Raw genomic sequence first — 20,970 nt, forward strand, 5'->3', positions numbered from 1 at the left:
AAAGTGTGTGTGTGTGTGTAAACACAACAGTGGCGTTGTGCGGGTGGTATGGGGGTAAAGAAGCAGAGAACCGTGTGTCATATTGCCGTCTCTGGGGATTGCCGTCTCTGGTGAATTGGGTGGGAAACGGGGCTACGGCTATGGTGCACACAAAACAGGGGGGTGGGGTTTTGATGTTGGTAATAAAACACGATGATGTGTGGGTAAGTGAGCGGCAAAAGCGGTTGATACGTTTTGAAGGGCGTTTCCGAGCGTTTGACTCATTAAAAAGTTTGCAGGAATAAGAAAAAAAAGCGTCCCGGGCAAGATTTATGTGAAAGTGTACATTAAATATAAATTCACTAGCTCAACGTGAATCGATATTTTTCATTAAATCTGATAGCGCCGTCTAAGCGGAGGGGTGAACAAAAAAAAAAAAAATCCAACAGTTCCAACTAAACACCTCATCGTGAGCGTGTTTGGTGTATTTTGGTGTTTTTATTTGGGACCTCTCCCGAGAAAAAAAAAAAACGGTCGTTTGGTATTTTCACGCTATTTCGCACCCAGCGTCGATTAATGCTGATGGCTTATCGTGGGGGTCCTACAACCTCCAATCGAGGGAGGCAGCAGTAAATGAGGCGCAGAGGAGTAGGGCAGAGTGGGCAAAAATTATGACCACAGTATCCTTACGCAACGAGAGGAACAGCAACAAAAGGAAAAAGAAAATGACGAACCCAACAAAATCATCAACAGTCGCCCGAGTTGAGCGGGGTTCACTTTCTGGTCAATGGATAATGATTTTTCGAGAGCTTTCTAACGACGACCGACCGACCGACCGACCGACCCCTCCGCCTATGCTAGCAGTAACCGGATTTGGGTCTTTCGATTAACGGACAGCCGAGTGTTGTTTTTTTGTGGTTATTCGTTGTTGGTCGGGCTGGCTTCTGTTTTGTTTTGGTACACATATTGATTTTGTCTGAGTTTTTGTGTGTATGTGTGAGGGCTTTTCCACTTGAGCTTCGTGAGCATCGGACGGTCGCGTGCTGTCGCGCGCGTATTTCCCCCGCCCAGTTTTTTTTGTTGTTTTGCTTTCAGCCGGGGAAGAAGAAGGTACACATCAAAAAAGGTTAAATGTAAATACACGCCGTGCTTAATGCACAGCGAGCTTTTCAAACCGCCATTACTTTGAGTGTGCGAGTGTGTACTCTGGCACACCGGGAATATGTTTGGTTCGGCTTCATTGAAGGGATCGCTCTGGGTTTTTTGTTTTGTTTTGTTTTTTTCGGTCGTGTTGCCCTGTAGTCGAACACCTTTTTTTTTTCGTTGGTTGTTGTCGCTGTTGCGTGTGCAATGGTTACGGCCGGACCATTAGCAATGAGGCCGGCCCAGCAGGAGGGCGTACAGGAGGAAAGTGCGTATGGGTAAGGTGCGTGCTATAGCAAAGAGGATGGGAATGGAATGTGGGCGCACGGCGGGGATGGGTGAAAAAATGCTGACGTGAGAAATGGTGACAGTGCGCTACCCTTTGCTGGGCACTTGGTGATCACGTGATCGTTGACGTGGCCAATCAAGTCGTTCATTTGGGTTGATTACATTTTTTTCGGGCGTGCAATTGGGGTATGCTTTCAGTGGCAGCAAATAGAGAGTTAGAGCATTTTAGGCGCTTCAATGTAAGCTCGACACGTGTCGTCGTGTTAAAAGCTTTCTTTTAAAAAAACGTGATAATTTAATTTTACGATAATTTTTGTGATTTAGTTTTGACGTAGAGTATTTAAAGGCTACAGCTGACACGGGTAAAATTGAAGGAAACAAATTACAATCCAATTCACATTTACGGCACATTTACGTACATTTACAGAGAGAAGATGTAAGAGCACAAAACAAACGGAAGAGTAAGACACTGAAAACATCAAATGCACAATTTTAAGATTCGCAGAGCACGTGGAAAGGAAGGATGAAGCATAGTACAATAATGCGGACAGGATAGACAACTAAACTAAAGAACTACAATGAGAGCACAATGAGAGTGACGATAGAGGAGCGTAGTAGGTGCGTGAAGGTGTAAGAGGAGGCAGACGGGTGAAAAAAAAACAAGGTACGCTTTCTTTACCGTAAGCGAGCACGAGCGAGCGAGATAGCGAGTGCAAGTGTATGTGTGGCTGTGTGGGAGATTGTGTGTGTGTGTGTGAGTAGGTGCAGATAGTGAAATAGTAGTAGAGCTTACAGAGAGATAGAGACAGAGTCAAAGGGGTTTGTGTGTGTGAGAGAGGCGGAAATAGTATGGGGGAAGTTGAGGCGAATAGGATAGAGAGAGAGAGAGAGAGCGACAGAGAAAGAATAGGTGGTAAAAGTAGCTTGTTGATACATTTACTTTGGTGAGTTACTATTGCGTTATTATTAGTTTTTTTTTCGTGGGAAGGGTAAAATGTAATGGTTTAGAGTAGAGTAGCGTATTTTTTTTTGTTTAATAAAAATTAAATGAAAATCATACCCAAGATACTGGTGGGAATGGTGGATACGGTGGAATTTCTTTGGTTGCAACATTGCTTGGTATCTCACCCTTTCCTTTCTTCAAACGTGATACACGTTGCTTTGATCTTAGCATCAAAGCCGCCTGCATTTTGATTTTTTATATTCTTGTTTCGTGTTTCGAGAAAAAAAAAGAGTTATCAACTTGAAGTTGATCCTACCACACACCCGTTCGGTCGTTCGGTTTTTCGGTGCTTCTTCTACTACTGCCTGGGCTTTCTCCTCGCTGCGCTATCACTACTACTCGCTACTGCTCGCTGCCCGCTGTGGTTGTACTCTATTTTCTTGAGTCTTTATGGGCAAGAGCTATTGCTTGGTGCCTTGCTCATATCTGTTTGCACATACACGGCGTCGTTTAGTGTTTTTATTTGTGTCTGCGTGTGTGTGAAAGTGTATGTGTGTGTGTGTTTGTTTCTGTGTAGTTATTGTTTAGCTATTTATTTTAGTTGCTCTTTTGTAAGACTAACTTGAAGTTTCTTCCCCTTGCTATTTTATCTTCTTTTCTTTTTTTGTTCTCTAAACCTCTTCTCGTTTCACTAAACAGTAGGCTTAACTACACGCTTTACGCTTTAGTTGTATAAAAAATAGACTCTCCTTCTCCTAGTTTCCTTTCTTCGTTTGAGTGTTCGTGTGTTTGTGTGTTTATGGTTCGTATGTAAGGTGTGAGTTTTGTAGTTGGTTTCCTTCTTTCCTTCTTTCTCTGTATCTTATTGTTACTTCTTTTTGTTTTAGTTAGCAAATTGATTACTAGTGATTCAGTGGTGGTATTTCATGTTCTAGATTCCATAGAGCGATTGTTTCGATAATTCCTTGTCCAGTTTGGGGTTACGCTGTGTGCTCACTGGCAGCACGACCGTTGTGTCGTACGCTTCGTGCAGCTGTCATTGTATTCCATTTTCGCATTCCATTCATTGCATTCTAACATTCATTCTGAATAAATTCCAACTGATGCTTGGCGGCGGTGATTAGGATAAAAGACAGTTTCCCGAACCGGTAAAACCGCGAATCTAAACGAACCCGAACCAGGGTGTCTTGCGCACGGCCTGGTATTTGTAACGAAACGCGCTTCAAGCCCTCTCGATCCCGCGATACAGAAGCGTGTGAGCTACGGGCAGATCACGCACACACACACTCTTTATCTCGTTGCTTATGTGTTGCGCGTCGCTTTGCAAACCATTGACGAGATTATTTCCTTGATCCTAAAGGGATTTTGTTGTTGCTGTTACTGCTGCTGCTGCTGCTGCTGCTGCTGCTGTTGCTTTCGATGATTGATCCTTGACTCTCGTTGACACACCGTAGACCGTAGATTTTTGATTAGCTTTTTCTTTTCAGGCACTCGTCGCGCGTCGTCGCGGATGACACTTTTACGAAACGAAAAACTCGCGATTTTCGAACGGAGAAAGAAACGCGCGCACTCATACACGGACGATACACACGCGATCACAACATACAACGGCGGAACGGAAACACTCACACACGCTCACTCACACGCACATACGAGCAAAATACGCAACAGCATACACGCGTTCGCGCAATCGGAATTGTGGCGTTTCCGTGCACTTTTAGCTTCGTTTCTCACACGCAGAACGTGTCACTAAGGCGTTGCTGCTCACCTTCACTACTGCCTCCGCCACTACCGTCACCACCACCGCGGCCGGTGGTGCCCGGTCGGCTCGTGTTCTATTAGTCCGCTTGCACCCGGGGCGCACTGTCAGCACTGTGGCACCGGTACCACCACCGTGGTCGTCACTGTCGTCGTCCGCTTCTTCCGCCCCTGCCTCCCCTTCGTCACCGACGGCTTCTTCTTCGCGGCTGCTTGTTTGGATGGCGTTTAGTGTCGCTCGGGTTACCATTATCACTGGCGCTTTTTTGCTTTAATTGACACGCGGCTCGTTAGGTTAAAAGAGATAGAGAGAACGAGAGAGAGCGAGAGCAGGGATAGGCGGATAGGCGCGAAGAAACTAGGCGAAAGATGAAGAGAAAGAAGAGGAGCAGTAGGTTTCCCGGACAGCTGGTTTGCGTTTGAGTGCTGCGGGGAAGGGATGACCGGGAGCGCACTTGACTCTCTCGTTAGTGTGTTTGGGGTAGGTATTGGTACGCGATTTGTTGCACAACTTATATTGCAGCTTTGCCACCTTTTCTCAGCATCTGAATCATACTGCACTGCATGCGTAGGTCGGCATGAATACAAACACTTAAACTGAATACACACACACACACATACAGCTTTCTCGAACACCTATGTACAGTGTGAAGCTCTGGCTCTGCTCGTATTTCGGCAGTGGTGCGAGCTTTGTACTTGTACGTGTGGATCGCGTGCACACGTTGTGCTATATTGTGAGCTCTACCCACTTGAGAGCTACCGGATCATCAGCATCATCAGCGTGCGTCTGTCCGGCCAGCGGCACAATGCAACGAAATAACACATCCTTTGGGGCTTTAGTGAGGCATCTTTTTCCGCATATTGATCGTGTGGTGCGGAAACTCGTACAGAAAGGTGAACTTGAGCACTTGCTTTGCTTTGATCATTTTTTGATACTTTAACCGTTTCCAACTGAGAGTCTGACAAGCACTGGCGGTTGTTTACGGAACGGATGATTGTTTCTCTGTGAAGAGTGGATTCGGTAAGGGTTACGTGGGTTATGAGGGTACGATGACAGCATTGAAGAGAGAGAGCGAGAGAACTAGAGAAAAACGCACACACGTATCGCAAACAATCAATCCATATTCTTCTAAACATATAGAATTCTTCAATCAAATTTTGTCGCTAAAGGTACCCTGCAGTTTGAAAGAACGAAGATTTTTAAAATGCGCAAGAAAAAAGAGACTCAAACTGCAGATTCGGATGAGATTTTGATTGAGACTTCAAGTTGATTTGACCCCAAAATTTTGGTCCTTGGAACCGGATACATTTTGGTCCTTCGAACCGGGTACATTTTGGTCCATTCGATCCGGATAAAGGCAGTGTGATTAATTTCTGTATTTCAATTATTAATATTGTGTGCTTCGCACAACATAAATTCTTAAAAATGTTTTAAATTGATTTCAACGTATTTCTTGTCAATAAATGATGCAATGATAAAATGATCTCCTGAATAAATGCATCGTGCATGCCCAAATGTTTGTGCAAATTGTTGTATGCCTTCTTTCCTATCACATACATCTATTGTACGATGGAGATCCGTAAAATATCGAAGGCAATAAACTGTTTGGTCCCTCCGTTTACGACACAACTATAATGATTCATTTCAACGCCACGCTAAACAAACCTAGCAATGCTAGTAAAACATCGCACCCCAAAAATTAGGTCAAAGTCAAGGGTAGTTGTAAATAGTTTCAGCCACGACAATCCCATGCACCCGTGCACAAACTATGCGCTGCGGTGCTATCCGATGCTTTGTTGCCGCAGAAACTAATGAAACAAAGAAGCTACAGCCTTAATCGGTGCCAATGTAATCTGATTACTGTTTAGAAAATCCAATTAAACTTTTTAATATCTTTTGCCCCGGTGAGGCGCAATACAAGCGGCCCAACGATTTAGGTTGTTTGCAAAGCGTTGCCAAGAAGAGGGAAGGTATGTGTATAGAGGTACGGCAACAGTTTTGCGCTGGAAGTTTGTGCTAAGGAAAGAGCAGGCAATAAGGTGTTGTACCATTTTAATCACAAACACCGGGCGTCTCCATTTCGATTTTTATGCGCCACTAGGCGTCTCCATCGGGAATTGTTTCGTGCGCCGTGAAAGGTAGGGTTTGTGTGTTGGTTCATTGCATTCAATAAACGGAAAGTTCTAAATGAGACAGAATAAAGCAATGAAGCCATTGAAACCGACTGATTTTCAGAATAAATAAGGCTTTAAAACGATTTCACAATGTTTACAAATTGCAATCGATAAGCTGTGCCGGAAGCGTTGGCATAGGAAGTTTGTAATATAAAGTATTGCGTGACAATACTTTTAACATGACTGAGCGTTCATTTTACAAACACTGTGCGTTTCATTCAACTTCAAAAGCTATGTTTCAAGCTCAAAAGTTCTTGTGGGAAACATTTTCTTCTTCGTAAAATCAAACCTCATCCTAACGAGCTGACATGAAATCGGATCCAAGCAAGCATTTCATCGCCCCTGACAAAATCTGCTGACCCATGAAATAAACTACCGAGCCTTGGCGCTTTTCTCGTTCACCGCTCGGCAAACGTTTGCTCGCTTCTCGGCCATATTGATGGGAGCCCAGCCCGAGTATTTACGCTTTCAGCGCACTTTGCCGCACGTTGCAGTTTTCTTCAACGGTAAGGAGGGGGGGGGGGGGGGCAAAGGTGCTGCATCCGATCAGAAGATTGCTTCCCAATTTTTGCCACCTTATGCGAAACAGAAAATCGAAACTCGGTTCGAAACGTGACTAGCGATTGCATGTACAACACACAGTAGCGTGGGCCCCGTCTTTCTCGGGCCAGTGCTGAAAAAAAAGGACGATGATGTGAGGGTGATGATGAAAATGATAAAAGATTGACGACAACGGGTTAGTGTTGGACGATTACCAACCATCCTCCGTCGCTGTTGCTCGGTGTGCTTGGCTACCTGGTGTGCTGGCTCGATAGTTAGAGGCAAAACAAAAAAGACGAGAAAAAGGAACGGCAAGCAATGCACTACAAACGGATGTGCCTTCGGGCAACTGGGACGAATCGAACGGTACCGAACGATGAAACTAGATAGGTCGAACCTGATGTGTCAGCAAAAACTCGAATCGTTGCGAAAGGAAATGAAGTGTTTTCTTGGGCCCTGCTGGTGTAAAACCGGACGCCGAGTAGGGCAGATCGAGTTTAGAAGTTTATTTTTGCCATTTTCTATTTGACAGGGTGCTCAGCTGTTCGGTGGAAGGATGGGAAAGGATGGCGGCAAGTAGGCGGCACCAGTTGCCAAACTATCGGCAAAGGTGACATTGAGCTTAATTCTGTTGCTTGTTTACAAGAGTGTAAACGGAGCAGCAACCGAAACGGGTTCGGTGTGTCCGGAATGGTCTTTATGCTGGAGAAAGCTTTTCTCTAATCTCGGCTTTTGGTTTTGGGTGAACCAGTAGGGAGGCATAGCAAACCTCACGGGAGGGACCCGTGTGTACCACCCGTAAATGGGTAAATTGTAAATTGAGATTCAGATGTTATGGCGAAACAGCGCCAGCACTGCTTTGTGTCCTGGTGAAAGTGAAGGTAAAACAAGAAGGGATTGTAAAGGTGGCAATCATATACAATGATGTTCATTAGGGCATTTGGGGCATTCTTTTTGTCTCGCATAAAAATAGGTTCTTTTGTATCGAATAGGAAGCTGAGCATATCGGTATTGAGCAGGTGATTTGGGATTTGGCACCGTAGCAAATGAAATGGAAATACGCAAGATGGTATTATTGATATTATTTTCAATTTGGTTGTCAATTAATAAATGAATTTTATTTATGAAGGGGGAATTGGGTGAATTAATTCGGAACATAACTTTCAGATGTAAAAATGATATTTGGCTTAATTTAATCGGGAAGTCATTTAGTAAAGGATTCGAACGAGAGATGTTGCGCAAGAGAGTGTTAAGCAAACTCTAATATAAGTTGCAGTTAAATTAAATTAAAATTTTGTAAAGGAATTCACACGACAACTTGTCTTATAATTTAAACTATACTTTCAGTATGTTAAGTTAGAACCATAAACCATTACCAACACATTTCTTACTTCCTTATATTGCGTATGTACCAGATGATTCACGTTAGCGCAACGTGTTGCTGTACTACATTCCGCAATAAAGATTTTATCCCACCGGGTTTCAGCCGAACGAACGTGTTAAGCTTTTGGCTGGGAGTGCTAAACGCGCCTGGCTGCTCTATGCTTGTACTTTTATATCTTATCATGTGCACTTAATCCGCGTTTTAGATGCGTTACTCTTGCTCACGCCGGTACACAACGTACACAAATCCACTGCCAACTGGTTCACGAAAATAGTTTGAAATACCTTCCGCTAACACATCGCTAACACACTTCTTCATCCGTGAGAAGGTGCCCGAAAGATACGATGTATGTGTGTGTGTTTGTGTGCGCGCTCGCGGAAACATGATAACATGGAATGGGTAGACTAACAGAGTTTTCACACCACCGGGGAACCGCCCTCGCATTAAGCGGCGATACAAGCGGCGGTGCCAAAATAGTTGCGTGGTAGGATGATAAGGTAGACAAAAAATAAATTTATCATTCTGTGCACACGAAAATATACACACACACACACACACACACACTTACAGGCACACAAAACGTACAGTGTGACGCCCGTGGTGGATTCGCATGCGAAAAGGGAACACAACCATTGGCGGCCGTAAGTGGCTCAAGCCAGTAAGCCAAAAAATGATAAATTGCATTGTGCGCGCCACACGAGCGAGAGGGAGAGGATGAAGCAAACCGGTCGGGCAGAAAAACAGTTTGTTTACAGCCCTGGACGAAGAACGCACACACACAAACACAAATATACATTGTTCTGGTGCCTTGCTCATCCGTGGTAAGCTTGTTTGCGCATTTGAGGAAACCCGTGGATCCTTCGCTGCGCCCCCCTGTATGGAAAGGATATTTAAACTACCGAATGCTTCCACTCTGTGTGTGTGTGTGTGGGCACCAACTGGTGCCAGGGATAATGTCGGAAGAATCATTTGTTTGTGCCTCGGTGCCTCGGCGGTGCCTGTAAGATAGTTAGGAAATGCTCCGGCCGGTGTATGTTCCCTTTGTGCGCGAGCTTTTCCAAACCTTTCCAACGAGCTTTTCTCCCGCCCGTGGGCGAAGGGGAGGGGCCTGACGGGCAAATTGAAACTGTGCCGAAGTCGAAAATCCGTCCGTTTTGTCCGTGGCGCAGGTCGGATAAGTTAAAGTAACAAAAACGCTCCCTGGTCGTTCGCTCGTGCTGTGCCGTCCTGTGCCCTGGTGTGTGGGCATTTAGGCCAGCGGGCCCGGAGCGCGGTATAGGATTTGAGCAAATATCCAAACAAACAACCGAACAAACAGCATTCGCACAGGTTGCTTAAGGGGGGGGGGGGGGTGGTAATGCCCAAGAGGGAAGCAGAACAGGGGCAACAGGACAGGAGTTGGCATAATTTATGCTTCTTCCCCCGGTGATTGCCGATGTTTACTCGATCAAGAGTATTAGTTGAAAGATGCACCATCATCAGAGTTGAGTGGGAAGAAGAGATTACTGAAATTGTTGGGGAGGAGTTTAGTTGTTTTGCACCTTTGATATGCCGAGGTTGTGATTTACAATGATTGCAAAAATAATATGATGATGTATGAAACAATCAAGACTACACAATTCCAATTTTCCCAAAAGCTAATCAAAGAAATTTTGCTACATTTTCTGAGTCCTGTTTAAACGTGGTGCGAACCATTCAGTATAATTTTTAGAAAGATAATTCTGACGAGCGAAAGAAAACAAAAAAAAAGTTATGCTTTTCCCTTTTTTATCCACGCTAAAGTTCTCGCGAGTTCCATTGAGCGTGATGAAAGCCATCAGTGAGGGCAAAAGTTCGCTCGTGGCTTCTTTGCCTAGTCGCAACCGAGCGAAACTAATTTCCCTTCATATTGTACTTGAGTGCCGAACCATCTGCCAAAACTTTCATTATATTGATTTCTGCCCTTTGCCTACTTTGAGAAAATCGATGTGCACCCACACACAAAAGGCACAAACATGGCTTTTTTTGTTCACAGTTTCTCTTTCCCTTAAGCACCATTGTGTGAGATGAAGCGTTTCTCGTACATGATAAAGAGCGAAAAAAACAGCCGCGTGCTTTTAACAGTTGGATGCTACAATGTTAAAAATCGGATTGGATTTTAGTGAAGAGCGAACCGAAAAAAAAGAAATGATTTACTAGGTACAGTGGAAAGGTAAAACATAATCATCATCACTGCACTACTAGTCGGAATGCATTAATCCTAATGAAAACGGTTGTGTTACATTATCGATTGCTCCGCGCGCTCGTCGAAGTTAACGAATAGTGGGAGACGTCATTCAGAGGTAGGATTAGTGTGTGTGTCTAGAAAGAATGTGTGGGTGTACCGATCTAGTAGCACAGAACCAAAAACTAATCTCACTAATGTTCGTTTTTACTTTTGTTGGTGCTCTTGCCGCCAGCGCACGGGAAGATCTGGCTCCCGGGGCTCGGCTTCATTAGACTTTTGCGATGTTCAATATCAATGGACCCAAGGAGAGACGATCCCAAATTTAATATAATCACTGCTGACGGTGATTTTTGCGAAAGTTTTATCGAGTAATCGAGATGGAGCAACCCCGCACAACCCAAGCGTGTAAGTCCGAGGGCGTCCCGCTGGAAAGAAAGTAGGCTTCCTCCTTTCCGGCTTATCTGACCGGTTGACTTAATTAAACGGTTGTACGGCGCCATCGGAGCCTGTTGAAGCCTTGTCGTTACTATTTCGGTATAGCAAAAGCCGAGGAACGAGAAGTTAACTTCCTTTTACTGGCTAGCACTCATGGGCACTGATATCTACAGTTCTTAATCCCGGTAGATCTTTAAGTAGATTACCATAAGATGATCCGCAGCAGATCGTACATGTTGCTGGTTATCTGAGTTTTTGGGGGATTTTGCATGCACCAACTACCAATTCACCAATCACTATTGTAAGAAGGGCTTTAAGGAACTTACTAAGCAGAATTATTCTGTTTTCAAAATGTTTCAAGTTGTGCTACCCATTTGAATGTACACTCATTTTTCCTTCACATTCTAAAGTGTCCCAACTTGTCTAGAGCGTATTTCGTTTCATTAAGCTGCCAGAACATTAATCAATCTCAACCTTGGGCTTTCCGCAATGGCGGGTTTGGGCACTCCACGTGCGCGCTCCACCAGCCACTGATGCTTGACGAATGAGGCACAAAGACTCGAAGTGGCTCGAAAGGTTCCTGTGTTCTGCCATATGTCAAGCGTCCTAATACCTGTGGGGCGATAGTAGTGGTGCCAGCTTCCCGGGGCATTCGCAACACACTTCGCCCGCGGTTCTACGGAGCGCCGGAATCACGTCTCTATTGCCGCCCCAGAGAAAGGATTACCAAACGATGACAAGGTGGCAACAGTTTCACCACCGGGCAGATACTACACCACCGTCACCACCAGCTTCAACGGTAGTTTGTTCTAGTTTTTTTTCGTTCGTTCGTTCGTTCGTTCGTTCGTTCGTATCCCGTTGAATGACAGGCGCAACCGTACCACGCTCGAATGGATTTCGGTTGGTACACTGTGGAAGCAGATGTGGGTTTCAAAAAAAATCACTCCAAGAGAAAGAGATTTACAACGAGTGGGATGCGGAAAGACACGGTTGGAATGGGTGGGGTGGAACGGGGTTAGGGAAATATGTTTGCATTAGTGCTTTTCAATTCGCATAATGTAATACCGTTTTCTACATACAATTACGCCTTGTTCGTACGGCGTTTGCTATGCCAGCGAAAAGTTTTTGTGTGTGTGTGTGAGTGTTATCCTGCCGGAACACAGACGTTCGTTGGTTGTATGGACCACACTCAAGTCTCATTCCCATCATTCATTCGCATTCAACCGATCTCGTTGCCGTATGTAGTGTGCAGGACTGTTTTTAGTGTGTGTTAGCGTTAGCAGTGCTATTGCAGTTAAACGAGATGAAAATGATGCCTGGCTCGTCTAGTTTCAAGCAGTCGTTGTTTAGCGCAAGTGGTGGGAAGAGCCGGAAAAAGGGATGATTTTTTTTCTGATGGCCTACCAAAGAGCATGTCTGTGTAAATGCAGTATGATGATTATTGTTCCCCACTGTAGCCGTGAAAGTGATTCATTGGTGCAAGAAAGTGCTGGAACTGCACGAAGAGGGAGAGATTCGCCATTGAGTGGTGCAATTAAATGGTTTACAGGGTTTTCCATGGATACTCATAGATGTGGGACACGTCCTAGACTCTTTCCCATTGGAAGTGAATTTCATACGTTGGAAATTGAACTCTATGGCACCCTTTTTGGTCAGGCTCATTGGACATTCCTATTGGATTTGTCTAACAAGGTTGCTAGAAAGTCCAATTGCCTTTACAATAAGTTCATTTCACGTTAGAAAAAGTTAATAAAGTGTCCCACAGCTATAAGAACTCATGGAAATCCCTGTATGTGCTGTGGTTCGAATGGAATGTTATGCACATACACATTTCGAGCAACTTCATTTCGCAACTTTTATTCGTAATTGTGGCAGATCAATGCAACATGATGCCTTTTAGTTGAAGTTGCTAAAATGAAATAGCAAACACGTTTTTGGAGCATATGTCGTATAGACCAGAGTTCTGACAATTTAAAAACATTGCCACTTTACTATTAGGTACTCACGCCTTACGGGAGGATGCAGATATAGATCAACTACAGTTGTTGCGGTCTATAAGAACATAGCTTATTTCTTTTCTTCTTGAGGTACCTTGTTTAAATGTGAAATACACTCACTTCCACACGTCCCATTAGTTTTTACCAACACTTTTCAACCCCCAAAATGGCGATGGTGGCAGTTTTTTGCTGTGCGACTGTGTCAAACCTTCAATATCGTTTCGAGTAAGATCACCTTAACCTACTACTGCCGTGCGAGCATCAGGGCGGAAGGTGGTTTCCAGGGTAAAACTCGTCTCGCATCCGGGCTCCTTATCCCAAATGGCCTTGCACGTCCGATCCGTTGCAACACACGCCCGTCCCTTCCACCACCCACGGATGCCCACGGATCTCCCGCACCACCCTTACACCGCCTACACCTAAATGCATTTCGAAATGTACCCCCACGCACGTCGTATCCCGGTACGACGCTGGCCCGGGAACCGTTGTGCATTCGCATCACAGTCACACACATATCGTGCTGATGTTTGAGTGAAGTTTCTACTTCCGGTAGACTGGGCGGGAGAGAGAGAGAAAGAGAGAAACGGAGATATTACGTCGACGAGGACGACCACCACGACGGCATCAGCAGGTCCCGGGAATGGCCTTGTGCACTGTGTGTGTGTGTGTGTGGTTTTGTGCATGCACGATGCATGCAGCGTACTGCCTTCCGCGCATGCAACTGCCGCGCCGCTTTCAAAGTCTTTCGGGCAAGTGGCCAAAGTTTTTCACCTCCCACAGGGGGTGCCGGTGGACTGGGGAGGGCTTGCGGAAGGGGTTTTAGGAGACGGGGGGTGGTGCAATTTGAGCGCTTGTTTTGAAGCATCGCTACACAGTCGCTTGCTCTGGTACGCGTCTGGCTTGTGCCTGGTCCGCTGCGAGGTCTCAGTCCTCGGCCCAATTCTGACAGGTCTCTGTCTATGTGTGTGTGTCTGTACATGCAAGTGTAATCGTTACATGGCAGTGTGTTCGGGAACATTTCCCCCCGATTTCGTGCTGCTTCGGCAGTTGCGGGATTTCTTTTTTTTCTTCTTTCCGGTAAGTTGGGCCTCCCCAACCAACCCCAACATCGAATCGAAACATTTCTCATTTCTTTGCCCATTTATTTCTCTTTTGGTCGTCGCAGTTGATATGAGTAAGTTGCAGAAAGATAGAAAGAAGCTCCTGTGTGTAGTGGTGGTATATCGGCCTCCCAACGGCCCCTTCCCCCAATCCCCTTTTTCTGGTGCTGAGATAGGAGCAAATGTTTTGCAGTGATTTATCGATTTTCAGCCGCCGTGCTGCGTTGAGTCGTGTGCGCCGGGCGGAAGGGGGGGGGGCGTTGTTCTACCCGCAGTTTTTGTGGAACCACACCGTTGCCAATAAAGAAGGCTGGCGGTCTTTCCCTTTGCGGGAATCATTTTTGGCGCAGGTGTGCTTACGGGTACGTTCGGGATTATGGTTACGGCTCCGTTTTTGGGAACCGTTCAGCCGAAAAGGAAGAGCTGGGCATTGTTTTATTAGCGTGCGCGCGGGACAAGAGTGGCAACAGATTGAGCGTTCCGGGGTGAACACACCCGACGGAAAGTGGCTATCGTCAAAATCTGGCGCTGGGCTTGTGAAAATGAGTTTAAATATTTATCAGATAAACGTCTCTGTGGTTCTGCTGCTGCTGCTTCTGCTCATGGGATTCCGTCGTGGGAGAATGTTTCAAGCTGAGCCATTGCCGTATGATTGGCAGTAAGTCTTAGGGATTGCGGAACATAAAAGGCGGCAATTACACGTGTTGGAGGCTCATAAATGGTTTGTAAATGTCTTGGCTTATTGCTGCACTAAATTATGTAACAGTGAGCAATTTTAAACTAAAACATAATTTCATAAAGATAGGGAAAATTCATAGTCGCCCTTATTCTTATCATGATTTATTGTTGAATTACACATCACAAGAGTAATTTGAATCGCTATAAAAGCTTTATTGGTAACGGTAACGCAAGATATATTGCAATTTTTTAAGCAGAGATTTTTTCGTGATTTTTTGCAAAAAAATGAAATGTATTTGCTGTCATTCACGCTTTTAGAAACATCTAAGAACGATTTTAAAAACTTTTTACCATCCACGGTATTTTCGTTTATTCATAACCTATACAACTTTTGAGCGCTGGTAAAACTAAAACAAAAACTTGCGGATGTGATTGGTATTTCGATATAAAATTCCCAATTTTTTACGATTGCGATTTCTTTTTCCTACCATTTTGGAAACAAAATATCAATTCCGTTGTATTTGTTGTTCGAAAATGTTCAAAAGTGTCACTTTAATTTATTTTACGCATGTTAATGAAATTCAACAGGAAAGGTTTTTCTAATATTGGGGTCCTTTCCGTTTTAAGTTCGTAGGCTGAAATTGCAGCCTATTAGCTCTTTGCATTGTATAGCAGTTTTCGAGCAGCTATCTAAGTGAGTATAATATACAGGTGGGCTTATCCCAAGAAGTATGAATTTAGAAGGCTGATTTTTATCGCTTCTGTTTCTGAATGAAGATTTCAAGAGTGTTTTGAGTATTCGTCAAGCCTCCAGAAAGCTTGTTTGAACAAAAGCTTTCACCCATCCTGTCAAAAAGTGATTGGTTATAAAAAACATCCTATGAGCCCACCTGGACTACATACACTTTGATTCTGGATTCCATCACCAGATCTCTTAAATGCACCTTGGGATAAATGTAAACACCACCTTGTTTTACCATTTTTCGAGCAGGTACTCGAATCTAATTCTAGCTTTGAGGCTATAATAATCTAGACTGAAAATTGCAGGCTAGTTGTGTGTGTGGTTTTGTATGGAGTTTGACATTTTGAGGCTGAAATCATGTAAACACTAGCATCGTGAAGGGCCCCATTAAGCTAAGTTCTACTTACACATATCAGAATTAAATTCTTAAAAATAAATAAACATTTAAAAGTTTGCTTAATTAATGGGACTTTGCTGTAACATTGTTTAAAGCTATATACAACAAGTATTTCTAAGCAAACTACATAAATACATACATTAACATATCGGCAATTTGTGCACAGTTTGTATGTAAAGCTTTCCAAAGCGCTGAGAAACATGACCAGAGGATCATCATCAACAACACAGCCCGAAGGCCTCAATTCAATTGACATTTTCTGATACCTTCGACATGACAAAATTGGAGCAAAAACTTCCCCTTCTTATACCAAAATGGATTCCTAAATATGAAAACAAACAAAAAAACTGCCTCTATCCCATAAACAAGGTTAGCTTCTTTTTTGCTTGCCCACACACCCGCGCTACGCCGAGTCGAGATACATCTTTGCTGCAACATATTCGCCAAAACGCTTGACGACGCTGTACAGCCGATGCTTGCGCCGTTGGAAATCAATTTTGGGAGCATTCCAACGACGACCACACATTGGTAGATGCAGCAGCAGCATCGGCACCGTTTTTGCAATTTGCAAGTGAAATGCAGCCATCACGTGATTTGCATCGTTCGAGAGCGCACTAGACACGCCTAGTCCGGTTTTCTTAGCGAACGGTACAGTGTGGGGAACACACCGCAACACTCTAGCAAAGTGTATGGAAATTTGTCGCAAACGCACACACACACGCATTCAAACCGACTGATCGTACGCGTGGGCTGAATGAAGGTTTGCGAAGATGCAGTTTGCAGTTTTGCACCCGGCGGGGGGATTCCGGCGGCAGACACAGTCGTGCCACTCACATCACTCATACTAAGATGGATTGCAGTTGCAGATGTGTGTTTGTGGCGAAAGGGTGTGTGAAATGTTCACCCTTTCCTTCATTCAAGCCTGGAAAGGTCAAAGGCATACTGCACTATGTCTGCCTTGGGGTGGGATGAATGTTTGTGGCTTCCCACACGTTCCCTGGAAGCAGCAGCAGCAGCAGCATCAGCGTGCCGTGTTGACAGCAGAAACAGAAGCAGGAGGTAACAAAAAAACAAGCGAGACTCCACATTCGTCTGTATGGTGACATTGGTGCTTGAAAGTGTGCAATAATCATAAAGCAACTACCGACATGGCTGTACGCGTTTGTGGCGTGTCGTGTGCCGTCACCGAAGTGACAATGGGCGCAGCAAGACACGCTCGCACAAAAAGCCATCCTTTCGCGTTTATGTCATTGTCCGCCCTTTTTTTGTTCTTGTTTGTGCTGTTTTGTGTTGCGTGTTGCCCGGAAAATGTTGGAAAAAAGAAAGAAGAAAAAAAAGGAAAAGTGGCCACAGTTCGCGTGCATATTAATTGTACCGCTTTTCTATGTTTCTCTTCTTCGTTTTTGCTCAAATGGACCATGTGGGTAGGACACCCGGTAGCTTGTTTGGCGTGTGTGTGTGTGTGTGTTCTTCCACTATACAACCGATTGTTTGTCATTTGGCATAGAAGGGCGATGAGGAAGGAAAGTAGAGAGGGATTGGTCTTCTCACTTGCGCCCGGTGAAGGCCACACACATCCGGCAAGGACACGCAGCCTGTTTGGAGGAGGACGAAACAACTCACGAATCGGTCTGGTGTGTTTGTGTGTGGATGTGTGTGTGTGTACAGCCATGCTCTGTTGTGTAGCTCCCGTTGTGGTTGGTTGTCGCCGGATCCGCTCGAATCCGTCCGTCAATTCAATCATTTGCGAGCTTCATAAAACCGAAACCCCGTAAAACGGTTCCAATGAAGCGCACTGTGGTAGGTGGCGCGCAAGCAGGGCGGCCGGGAAGAGGTGAGCTGTGTTTCATTTCTTTGACAACCACAACAGCGCGCACACACACACACATGCCAACGCGCCAAGGCGAGGCTGTGTGCAGCTTCGGATGAATTGATGGCGCTGCGCCGCGTGCCATGTGCTCACACTGATGGCAGCTCCCAATGGCGCACTGCCGTGGACGAGACACCAGCATCGATGGTTGAAGCATCGGTGGTGAGTGAAACGTTTCCATATTTCATATGCCTCCGGTTTCGTTTTTTTTAGCTGCCCCATTTCCATTTGTTCGGTTGTCTGCGCTGCGCGGTACTTTGAATGGAGATTTTGATGGACTTTGGTTTTCTGCAGTCCCAGCAAGAGGGGCGCGCTTGACACGGAGGAAAGCCATGGCTAACACAGATATATACAGACACAGATACCGCACGGGGCCGAAACTAGAGCAAGGTTGCAATACAATCGCTGGACGACGCTCTGTGTGCCGATTCCGAGGAAAAGCGAACAAATCGCTGAACAACATCAGGAAACTGGTCGAAAATGGGGAGATAATAAAAATGGCGACTCCACCACTGACGTTCTGATGGAGAGGATGGATTGCAGTTTGAATTTCTGTTGATTTTGTCGCCATTTCCCCGGGGTGATGGTAGGGGTACAGAGTTTCGTCTCGTGCCGAGCGCTTGTGCCTTGTGTTCTGTCGTTCTATTTAAACGTGTCTGAATGTCTAGGGTTCGTCGTTTGCATGATGCATTCGTTGTTTGCAAAGTGAAGCTTTCAAAGGTTTGAAATCTAACATAACATATCATAGTGAAAAAGCAGCATTTGCTCTTATTAAGAATGTTTGATGTATTTGTCGTATTTTATTTAATTTGAGTGAAACCAAAGTTCTCCAGAGTCTTATGAAAGTATTACCACGTTTTATAGTTTTTCCAGAAATATACGGAAAAGCTTTTTTCAATGTTTATTTTTGGGTGAAAATAAAATGGGTAAATGGTGTCCTTAATTTAAATACAATTTTAAAATTTTCATAAAATGAATTCCATGCAGAATTCTTTGTTCGTTCGAAAGCGTTATAACATACACAACATTTCAAATTTATTGCCCATTAGTACACGCAGGTATGCAGGTATGCTTGACATCTAAAATCACGAAATTTAATTAAAACAATATTAATGGGTTCAGCCTGGTGAACGGCACACTGCAATGGTTAACCTATGAATGTGGTACCACACACCACAGCTTGGTGCGAGCGAGGCAGAGTGAGAGAGCTTCAATAGTACCGTTCAGCGTTCATTAGCCGAAAGCATAATTTTAGTTTTTAGTGCAATACAGCAAGCTGGCAAAGCGAAGCAGAAGAAAAAAAAAGATAGAGATACCGTGCAATAATTCCTGCGCCGACCGAGAAGGGTTTGGCTCACGCTCACGCCAAAGGCTGACCAGCGTTTACCGCCCAATGCCCACTGGAGACACGGTCGATCATCGGCGTGGCGTGCGAATGCTCGTAAAACGCAAACCCAAGATTAATGTTGACCATCGCGTGTGTGTAATTAAAGCAACATTAATCACACCATTTTTCCCCCCGGGGCCGTCGGTGACTTTTGCAATTGTCAGCTTTGTGCAAGTGCGCACGTCCAGTGTTGACATTTTGAAGCTTTAAGTGTGAGGCAGAGAATTAAATGTACGGTGGCGATTGTGTGTTAAATAAAAAGGCACGCTCTTTTGGGCACTTTATGTTTCCCTATAAATTACCATAAAAAGGAAACCTTTCTTCAGATATAATTGTAACGTTGTTGAATGATATTTGGTAATATTTTATGCTGTGGCTATTTGTCACATACGCTTTCAGAATAAATAATTTCCGCACGTCACAAACTTGTCGTCTTTACGCATTCTATTTTACTTCAGAACTCTTAAATCAAGCCACGTATACAATGTATTTATTTTAATATTCATCCCCAAAGCCCTTCTTAATGCGTTCTTCCTACTTTCTACGCATTTTTCACTGCCCTTCAGCTCGACACCCTATTTGCTAGCAGATTTAAGATTAGCTAGACTCGTTGGCACAATCGAAAAAAAAATCTTCAAACGGAAGCGATTTCCTCAATCACTTGTAAAAGAAAGTTGCCAACTGCAACAATGGTGGATCTGCTAGGAAATGGACCAGCAGTGGAAACAGAACCATCGCCGTTCCGCTTTGCGTGCGATAATGACGCGGATCGATGCAGACACGACGATGCACAGACACGCCGACCGTTGTTTCATAATTGAAAAAGTTAGCAACGACTTTTGCTCCGGACATTTCGGTCGACGGCTTTAAGCGCTACCGAGTGAGAAGACGGCGAGAAGGTCGTGCGGGTTATGGCACTGCACTCGGACCGTTCCACTTCCGCCCGTAGTTGCTGGCAGAAGGCATTAATGTTTTCCATTTCATTAGATTTCGTCCATCGATGTGTGCGAAAGCTCTGAACCCCGGGGGCATGGTAAAACCACAACCACAAAGCTATTTAACGAACGGGAAGGGGGGACAAAGGGATGTTCAAAAACCGAGCACCACACCGGACCTTTCGAAGGTGGAGCAGAGGTTACACAAGAGCGCCCGAGTTGAACTTTCGTTTCGGAACAATGGAGGAACGATTGCTCGCTGCTCTTCACAGGCTGGTGCGCTTCCCTTTTCGCAGCATCGGACGCGCACCGGACATGATAGGAACGGGTGGCCCGTTCATCGGCATGGCAGTGTGCAAAAGGGACACAGCACAGTTAGTGTCAGCAGGTCAGCAGGATAATGTAATGCAAGGCTGGGAAGGGTTGGCAGAAGGTTGCGCAAAGGTAACTGGGTCGGTTTCCGATGTACCTTTGAAAACCGATCCGATAAGTACCGTCAGTGCTCTGTGTATCTGGTTTTGCTCCAGCTTTGACCCGTTTTGTGTGTGTGTGCCTGCATACAGTGCACGGTGACAATGGAGCGACACCGTTCGGGGGTAATGGTCAAACTTACGCTGATTATGTTGTTGCAGTTATGCAGGCCTGGAGGAGGACGGTTCTGGTGCGTCTGGCCTGTACCGGGCTGATTTGAAGCGTTTTGTACTGTTTTGTTGATTTAAGTTGTCTTCAGCCTGTTTGACAAGGGCTTTGATTAGCATGCAGACTGTTAGTTTCGGTCAAGAGCAATATCTCTTTGTGAGGTAAAATAATATTCCCTTTTCCGTAACAATCTTGTCTTCTCGTGTGATAAAGCATCGTAAACGAAAGACGAATGCTTTATTAAACCTCAAAAGCGAATGACTTCGTCCACACTGTAGCAAACGTACCAGCAAGCGTATCCACAATGTCTTGAGCTTGAACTTTGCATCAAAATATCTAACGTATGTACACGGTGGCGCTTTTGATCGACATGC

At 44.8% G+C, this 20,970-nt stretch overlaps 1 protein-coding gene across 2 annotated transcripts in view; it reads right to left on the bottom strand.

The window, feature by feature from the left end:
• The window catches only part of LOC1279888 (uncharacterized), a 72,135-nt gene that overhangs the window by 46,210 nt on the left and 4,955 nt on the right, over window positions 1–20,970 (bottom strand). The gene's annotated exons all lie outside the window — the stretch shown is intronic.

The sequence above is a fragment of the Anopheles gambiae genome, chromosome 3 (genome assembly GCF_943734735.2).
Source record: "Anopheles gambiae chromosome 3, idAnoGambNW_F1_1, whole genome shotgun sequence".
NCBI lineage: Eukaryota > Metazoa > Arthropoda > Insecta > Diptera > Culicidae > Anopheles > Anopheles gambiae.